This window comes from Podarcis filfolensis (genome assembly GCF_964270895.1).
Source record: "Podarcis filfolensis genome assembly, chromosome: 6".
Taxonomy (NCBI): domain Eukaryota; kingdom Metazoa; phylum Chordata; class Lepidosauria; order Squamata; family Lacertidae; genus Podarcis; species Podarcis filfolensis.
Genome location: NC_139609.1, coordinates 60,850,148 through 60,858,912, shown reverse-complemented (window position 1 = coordinate 60,858,912; position 8,765 = coordinate 60,850,148).

Below are 8,765 nucleotides of genomic sequence, written 5' to 3'. Positions count from 1 at the left end.
ACTCTTAAGCATGTGGCCTTTCGCACACTCTTATATGAGATGACTGTCTCAACTAACAGCACTTTAAAAGCTTGTCAATCAAAGTTTACAAGTTTAGTGTTTTTGCCTAGGAGTTAAGTGGTGCAGAAAGTGCATTATTAATTATTTTTCTGATATACAACATTTTAAAACTCCTGGTAACTATTTCCCAATGGCACTGCATCTTGCTGTTTCATACCATTAAAGTATGTTCTGTTGAACATGTGCCCTTGAGTTTAAAGTCGTTATAGCAGCAATAAACTGTAATATTTATGCATGCATATTCAACATTGTGATCACTTGTACTCCTTTCTGCTTTTTATCTTGAATAAACATTGGTATTTGAACATGTGCATAGAGTACAAGGACTGCTGCAAACTCTACTGAAAATGTGACTCTTGCCTCTTCTACCAAAAAATACTATTATTTAAATTTGTATACCACTCTTCATCTGTAGATCTCCGGGCAGTTCACAGCATAAAAAGACAAAATAAAAACACAGAATACATAATAAAAACCAAACCAAACCAATAAATGTCAGTTTATTTCTTGTAGTGAAATTGATGAACTACAAATGTGTTTAGATTGCCAAAGTACTTAAGTCAGTTAAATGAATGTATAAAGCTGCATTTTATTGGGTTTGACTGTTGAACCATCTAGCCTAATACTGTCTATTCATATTTTCAGCAGCTCTCCAGGGTATTGCGCGTACGTCGTGCCTATCACCTGCTACCTCATCCCTTCCTCCTTCAGTTAAATTAATTGAACTTGGCTCTCCTATGTTCAAGACGTGTGCTCTCCATTTGAGCTTTGGCCATCAATGCATTTGATGCCATATGGCTTACTTGTACGGTAGGCATTGATGAGCAACTATGAAGCACTCCTAGAATATTATAAAACATGAGCAATTTATGGGAGGTAATGGTGCTTTATAAAAGGGATGCTTTCCCTTCATTTGAAAAACAACAGAATTGTTCAGTGTCTTTAATCTCATGCTCTGGAAATGACCGTGATTTGGGTCAGAAAACAAAATACATCAATATCTTTTAAACAGTACATCTCACTTGCATGGCATATTGCATGTCTAGAGAGCTTGTAAAAATCGATTGGAACTGATCTCTAGTGTAAAATCAGCAATAATCTGTATTGTTGCTGCAAGGAGCACAAACTCATTCTGGGTCATAGAGTACAGTGTGAAGAAGGTGTGCCTGTGCAATCTTTGGCTTGGCATTCTTTCCCTCGCCCCCACATTTATTCCCTTAAGAGTGGCTGGTGGGAGAATGAATAATGTTTTATTCTAATGTTCCTTTAGCTGGTCTTGTTGCAATTGCACATCAGAAATATAGGATCATTTTTTTTCTTCCCTGGAAGAATTACAAAATTGTAAATCTACAATATGGCAATGAATGTCCCTTAACTTTTTGAAAAACTATATTTTTAAGGTCAATCGAAACATTAATTTGGTGTGTAAAACTTGTAGTCACTTGGCTAGTTATCAAGCCTTCTATCTAGGTTATTAACTGTAGCGATGCTTGGTCTTTACAAATTTAATCATTACTAGACGCTTGGTTAACTGAAAATGTTTACATTTTAAGCAAGATTAATTGGGATTTTACTATTCTGCTCAGTTAAAGCTAGTCACAAGCTTTTGAATGCTAAGTCTTGTTTCTAGAGACCAAAAGAAATGCTTAGTGGTGCTTAACGTGCAGGAGACTTCCAACAGCAGAGGGCGCCTGCATATTCATACTGTACAGTATTTCTGACCCCAGAAGAAAGGCAATAAAAGTCTCAAGTTTTCTTTGGAGTGCATTGTTCTAAAACTTGTATACTGCCATGTGGCTCACTACTAGAGCCATCAGGGTAGCTCTCAGCACTCCAAACAGAAATGACAGCTGATTGAAAACAATAAAAAAAGAGCAAAGCAACTCATTGCATGAAGTGATTAAATGCAGATTGGTTGAATGCAGAACAAAAAGCTCTAGGTCATTTCCTTAAGACTAGAGGGGCTTTGGGCATAGGCCATTCTACAGCTTGTGCTCACCTGTGCATGGAAGTATATTAACTCAGCTGGAAGAAGGTGCTCACTTGTGCAAAGGGTCTTCTGCTACTGTAGGTCTTTGCTTTAGCTCAGGAGTCGGCAAAGTTTACCTCGCCTGGGCCAGTTCACTCCAGTGGAGATCCTTCCGTGGGCCGGATTGCGCGCATGCGCAAGCACGCACGTCCATGATTTCCGGTGTCTGCATCTGCACAGACACATTTTTTGGCATTGTGCATGCACAGACATGATTTTCGGCGCCGCGGAAGTGGGTCCCTGCACCGTGCTGGTTTAGCGCAGCACACAGGGACTCATCAAGCTGGCGGCTTGGTTAGGGGTCGGCTCGTGTGCCGGTTAAACGACCCCCCCCCAGGCTGCTTGTGGCCCATGGGCCTTAGGTTGCCTACCCCTGCTTTAGCTGGTGGCTGGATAAAATCTGTGGGAAGCTAACAGTGAATGTCTGACTGCTGCCATTCTAGTGGGATTCAGCGCTCTGCTCATTATTAACAAAGCCTTTTAATTTAAAATGTTTTTCCACAAAAGCAGTGTAACTTGTTTTCAAAGCTCTAGCTGCTCCCTGTGGGTTAATGTTTGATGCTCGTACTTCAAATGGTGTTAGTACTATTTTCAGACTATAGCACATTTTAGCAGCCTGGGGTTGTATACCTTTGAATCATGAATAATGGAACTTTCCTTCTCCCCCTCCACTTTTCATGTTACTAAAAATGATACATTATGATGATGTTGTTTAGTCGTGTCCGACTCTTCATGACCCCATGGACCAGAGCATGCCAGGCACTTCTGTCTTCCACTGCCTCCCGCAGTTTGGTCAAATACATTGTGATAAGGAGTACCAATATATGTACAAAATCAGTTGTGGATTTTTTTTCAGTTACCACAATCTGCGCTTCGCTTCTTTAAATGAAGTTTGCTTCTGGAATTAAAGTTAAAACATGGATGAAATCCAGAATAAAGGCCACAACAAAATTTACCTGCATACTGGTTTGACCAGCAGATGAGGCGATAAATCTTAACCATTATGTATCATTGCAGGGCTGAGTCCTAAAACTCTATTCTTTTTTTTGTATGTCTGTTTATTTTCTCTATTTCAAATCTCTAGATGCATATGGTATTTAATAATATACAGTGGTACCTCGAGTTACAAATGCCTCAGGTTACAAACACTTCAGGTTACAAACTCTGCTAACCTGGAAGAGTTACCTTGAGTTGAGAACTTTGCCCCAGGATGAGAACAGAAATTGTGTGCCGGTGGCACAGCGTCAGCAAGAGGCCCCATTAGCGAAAGCACGCCTCTGGTTAAGAACAGTTTCAGGTTAAGTACGGATCTCTGGAACAAATTAAGTTTGTAACTAGAGGTACCACTGTACTGTACATGCTAATTATATTAAGTTGACTCATCCATTATGACAGGACCCTGTGAAAAGCAGACACTGGGCTACTGGTCTCTTTCCAGTGGACTATGGGAATTCTGGCTGTGGGGTTCTTGCAAACAATGCTGAGCAGGGAGACCTTAGTCGGATCCAGCAAGGTACTTCATATGTTGTTAAACAAGGCTTCATACCTGGAGAATCACTTAACTCAGATAAAACTCTTAGGAGATCCTGCATATGCAGTCTTGTTTCATAAACCATCATTTGACCACAGGAATTCTAGTTAAAAGCCCTGTTCCAAGAAATAAACAACTATGACTTTTAGAAGACATCTGAAGGCAGGCCTGTTTAGGGAAGTTTTTATTGTTTGATGTTTTGTGTTTTTAATATTCTGTTGGGAGCCGCCCAGAGTGGCTGGGGAAAGCGAGCCAGATGGGCGAGGTATAAATAAATTAGTAGTAGTAGTAGTATATAAAGTAAAATATGTTCAGGCACTTTTGTGATTGTGGCACTAGATTTACAGAATTTTACTGAGATGACCTGCCAAATCTCTTCTCTCTTGTTCAGAAACGCTTGGGCAAAACGGCATTTGTGGCATGTGATGTTTTCTGTTGCAGTTTTTTATATTTTATGGCTTTTGTTAGTTTTCTTGGCATTTATTTTGAAAAGAAAGGCAGAATGATAATTTTAGAGGTAAAGTGGAATTGTGAGTTGCATTGCTGAGAATATAAGGACCAAGTATTTTGAATCAACTGCCGTATTTTTCGCTCCATAAGACGCACCAGACCATAAGACGCACCTAGTTTTTGGAGGAGGAAAACAAGAAAAAAAATATTCTGAATCCCAGAAGCCAGAACATCAAGAGGGATCGTTGTGCAGCAAAAGCAACAATCCCTCTTGCTGTTCTGGCTTCTGGGATAGCTGCGCAGCCTGCATTTGCTCCATAAGACGCACACACATTTCCCCTTACTTTTTAGGAGGGAAAAAGTGAGTCTTATAGAGCAAAAAATACGGCAATACAAAATTAGAACACACTTTAGAAAGTGTCCTGTGCCATTGGAGCTGTGCTGCAGCATTTCAGATCAAACATACTGCTTCTTTTCTGTTGTCTTGAGGAGTTCACCATAGTCTGTTTTATAGAAGGAAAGGAACCGAGTGACACACAGATATATCTCCAGGCACATGGAAATACTTATTGTTAGTGTTAAGCTTAATTTCATAATCCTTTCCTTAGACACATTATGTTTTTTAAAAATTTTAACCAATCTGTAAGACCTACCACAATGAGCTCCATATTTCCAAAGGACGAGCAAGACAGCTGTAGGCAGAACTTATACAAAAAACAGCAGTCCAGTCCAGTGGTCCATGCACTGGCCATTAATCACAACACAGTGACTCATGAATGACAGCCTTTGGAGCATCCTGAAAGTTATCTATCTAGTCCCTCGACCTCATCAAACTGTTGATGCCAAAATTGGTGCCTCTCAAATTCTGAGCTTCTTCAGGACAAATGTTGCCTGTTAAGTGGTGGCTTAAAGTAGTTCATTTTGCAGTGCAGTATACCCCACTGATCACAGCACTCTAGGGACCATCTCGTCAGGAAGTCCGTTCCATACTATTGCAATGTGGGTACTAATTCAAATGTTATCTTGCTGGACTAACGGGAAGCAAATTGCTGTTTGATTTTTATTCACTTTCACAACCTACTTCAGGGAGTGTTGTACTGGTTGAGCTGGAATAAATGTTGAGTTTTTCCTCTCCCCTTCCATCAAGTACTTTTTAGTTAATAATTAAGAAAATGGAATGCTAAGCATATGCAGAGGTGACATTTGTGTGCCAACTTAGAATCATACTTCAGTGATGTGGAAAGAAAGAGTAGACAGTGTTGGGCAGAGGAGGGGGCCCCTGTTTGTCCTAACTTCCACATGGTAACATTTATTAAAATTTGTGTTCATCTTTAAAATTAATAATACAGCTCCTCCTCTCCTCTCTCCAGCATTTGCATTTGGACTAGTTTCCATTACTTTTTCAAAAATTTGAAAACCTAACATCCAGCATGGTGTCCTTTAAAAAGGTAAGGGACCCCTGACAGTTAAGTCCAGTTGCAGACAACTCTGGGGTTGCGGCGCTCATCTCACTTTACAGGCCGAGGGAGCCGGTGTTTGTCTGCATACAGTTTTTCCGGGTCATGTGGCCAGCATGACTAAACCGCTTCTGACACAACAGGACACTGACGAGTGCCAGAGCGCACAGAAACACCATTTACAGTACCTTCCCACCGGAGCAGTATCTATTTACTTGCACTTTTTGGCGTGCTTTCGAACTGCTAGGTTGGCAGGAGCTGGGACCGACCAACGGGAGCTCACCCAGTCGCAGGGATTCGAACCACTGTCCTCCTGATTGGCAATCCCAAGATGCTCAGTGGTTTAGACCACAGCGCCACCTGCATCCCTATGGTGTCCTTTAGCTGTTCCTAATTCTGAATGAAGCTGGTGTGATGTGAACAGCTAGGTGGCAAAGTGCCATGGAACTCACTAAAAAGCCCATTGTGCTGTAAAGCACTAATGTGAACGCACCCGGAATTCAACAAAGAAGAGACCATAAAGTTCAGCACTTAATAGACAGCACATTAAATTCTATGCTGAGAACAAATCTTAGAAGTTGAAGCCCCACTCGAGGAGTGAAGCTGTGTAGCTGTGTAACCATGAAGATGCTCGTGAGCAGGGGTGGAGTCTGGTATTTCGAATTTCAGCATTGTGCTGTGCAAGGCCAAAATTCAGCGCCCGCTGCCCCTCACCTTCCATTCTGCTCAGTTGACCATGTTGTAGTTGCAATACCCCTGCAGTGTTGCATGCAACGCCCATGCCCAGTGCAGCGGAACCGACTGAGCTTCCCTAAATCTGTCTCTGTCATGAGAGGGTCTGAGAAACTGCTGTTACGAGAGTTATTTGCTATGTAGTCTCTTGCTTTTAGGCTTCATTTAACAAATTTGGAAAATACATTTTATACCCGTAGTTGAAAATTGGTATATACAAGGGCTGCTATATGTTCTGGATTAAAATGGTGTCCTGAATTAAAATTCTTGTAGCTTTTACTATAAAGCTCAACAATTTCGGTGGGTTATCTAAAAGCTCAGCAAACTTTACTTTTTGAAATACGGCATCCCTAGTGTAGACTATATTTTATACCTGTCTGTTAAATAATGAGTTATATATAATTCAATGAGACTTGGCTGCCTTTTTCCTAGAATTTTTCAAAATTAGACCTTAATCTTCTATTGGGATCTTACCAACATTTCTTTGTTCAAATATCCATTCCCCTTTGCTCTGTTTTATGTTTTAAAGTCTCTTGCCCTTTTCTGAAAAATGTGGAATTGAGAAGAGTAAATGTGGAATTGATAAGTAGCTTATCTTTTCTTCACTCTACTATTCAAATCTTTGTTAATCTGTAAAATTAAATAAATCATAGCTGCTGGGCAATTTGTTCTCATTATTGGACTACAGTAGGCTCCCAGTATTTGTATAGTGGTCATTTGCTACATTTTAGCTGTGTTTTATCTACAATTTTTATTATGTACACCACTGAGAGAGTTCTGTGTTTAAGCAGTCCATAAATCTTTATAAACAGCCAATGGAAGGATGACAATAATTTTTGGATTGTAAATCTCTCGTGCTCAGGTTGAATTCTTGTATATGCCTGGTGCTGGGGAAATGTTTGTAAAGCACAGCCCAAGCTTGATTCATGAGCAATTTGTGAAAGAACCAGCCTCTTCAGCTTTTCCTGTTGCCGATTTGTAAAGCACGCCATGTTAAATCACCTAGGACAATAAATTTGATGAACTAATATATTTTAAGCCACATCCTAGAAGGAACTAATTAATAGGTAGGAACATATTAGAGTCAAAGCTATGAGTTTCTCTTTTGAAGGTGTCACTAGCAAACTATGCAGAAGAGCGACATGCCAAATGAAGGTGGTGCCTCCCAGTGAAATGTATGAGGCAAAAGAAAGGCACTTGTGCATCTGAAAATATAGGCAGCTTATTGCCATCTCTGAAGTAGCCCAGCAGCCTTGAGAGCACGACAAAGAAAGGTTGTGTTCCATTCATTAATTGGTTGGTGGGATGGGAGGTTGCAAAGTTGATATTGCCACCATTCTTATTCTCTTTGATGTGTTCTGAAGTGGGTGGGGTGGGGGAGGGACAGCAAACGACAGAAAGAGAAACAGAAATAACCTGTAAACTCTCTCTCTCTCTCTCTCTCTCTCTCTCTCTCTCTATATATATATATGAATTAATCCTAGGACTGCTAAACTGGACTTCATTGAAACTTCATTTGGTTTGTATTTTGGGTTGGAAATACTTGGTTTCCTAATATTTGCAATACCAGGACTGTTTATGCAGAGGTAAATCCCACATAGTTCAGTGGGTTACTGGGTTTGCTCTCAGGAAAGTGCATATAGGAATGCAAGTCTGGTCACTTTACTCCAATTCTGAAGGCCCACTGGTGCCACTATTTTCTTAAGCCACAAGAATTCTGCCACTGTTGCTGCAATTGGGTTTCCTGCTTCTGCTCCACATATTCATATGTATAAACGGCTATCTCATCACTAGAGACTGGTTCACCAGCCAAGGGCATAGCAGCAGGCACTTTTGCTCACTTAGGATATGCGTGCAAGTGGACATAAAGGTAAAGGGACCCCTGACCATTAGGTCCAGTCGCGGACAACTCTGGGGTTGTGGCGCTTATCTTGCTTTATTGGCCGAGGGAGCCGGCGTACAGCTTCCGGGTCATGTGGCCAGCATGACTAAGCCACTTCTGGCAAACCAGAGCAGCGCACGGAAACACTGTTTACCTTCCCGCTGGAGCGGTACCTATTTATCTACTTGCACTTTGTGCTTTTGAACTGCTAGGTTGGCAGGAGCAGGAACCAAGCAACGGGAGTTCACCCATCGTGGGGATTTGAACCTGCCAACCTTCTGATCAGCAAGCCCTAGGCTCTGTGGTTTAACCCACAGCGCCACCCGCGTCCCTAAGTGTACATAGGGTGTACTTATTCCCATGCTAGGAGCCTATGAACACTTTCTTCCTTGGGAGTAAGACTCCAGTGATGGCTATGTATTTTAGAATGCATACTGGAACTACTGGTATGTCCTTGAATTTTCTGTACTATACAAGGGGTGTTCTGGAGATGGATTGATGTAGAAAGTGTTTCCTGAGGGTAGGAAGTTTAAATTCCACTAATCTAGAGCAAGCCTACAATTTCCCAATTACTATTATTATTTCCCATTTATACGATGCCAGCCTTTCATGGGTTAGGTGTAG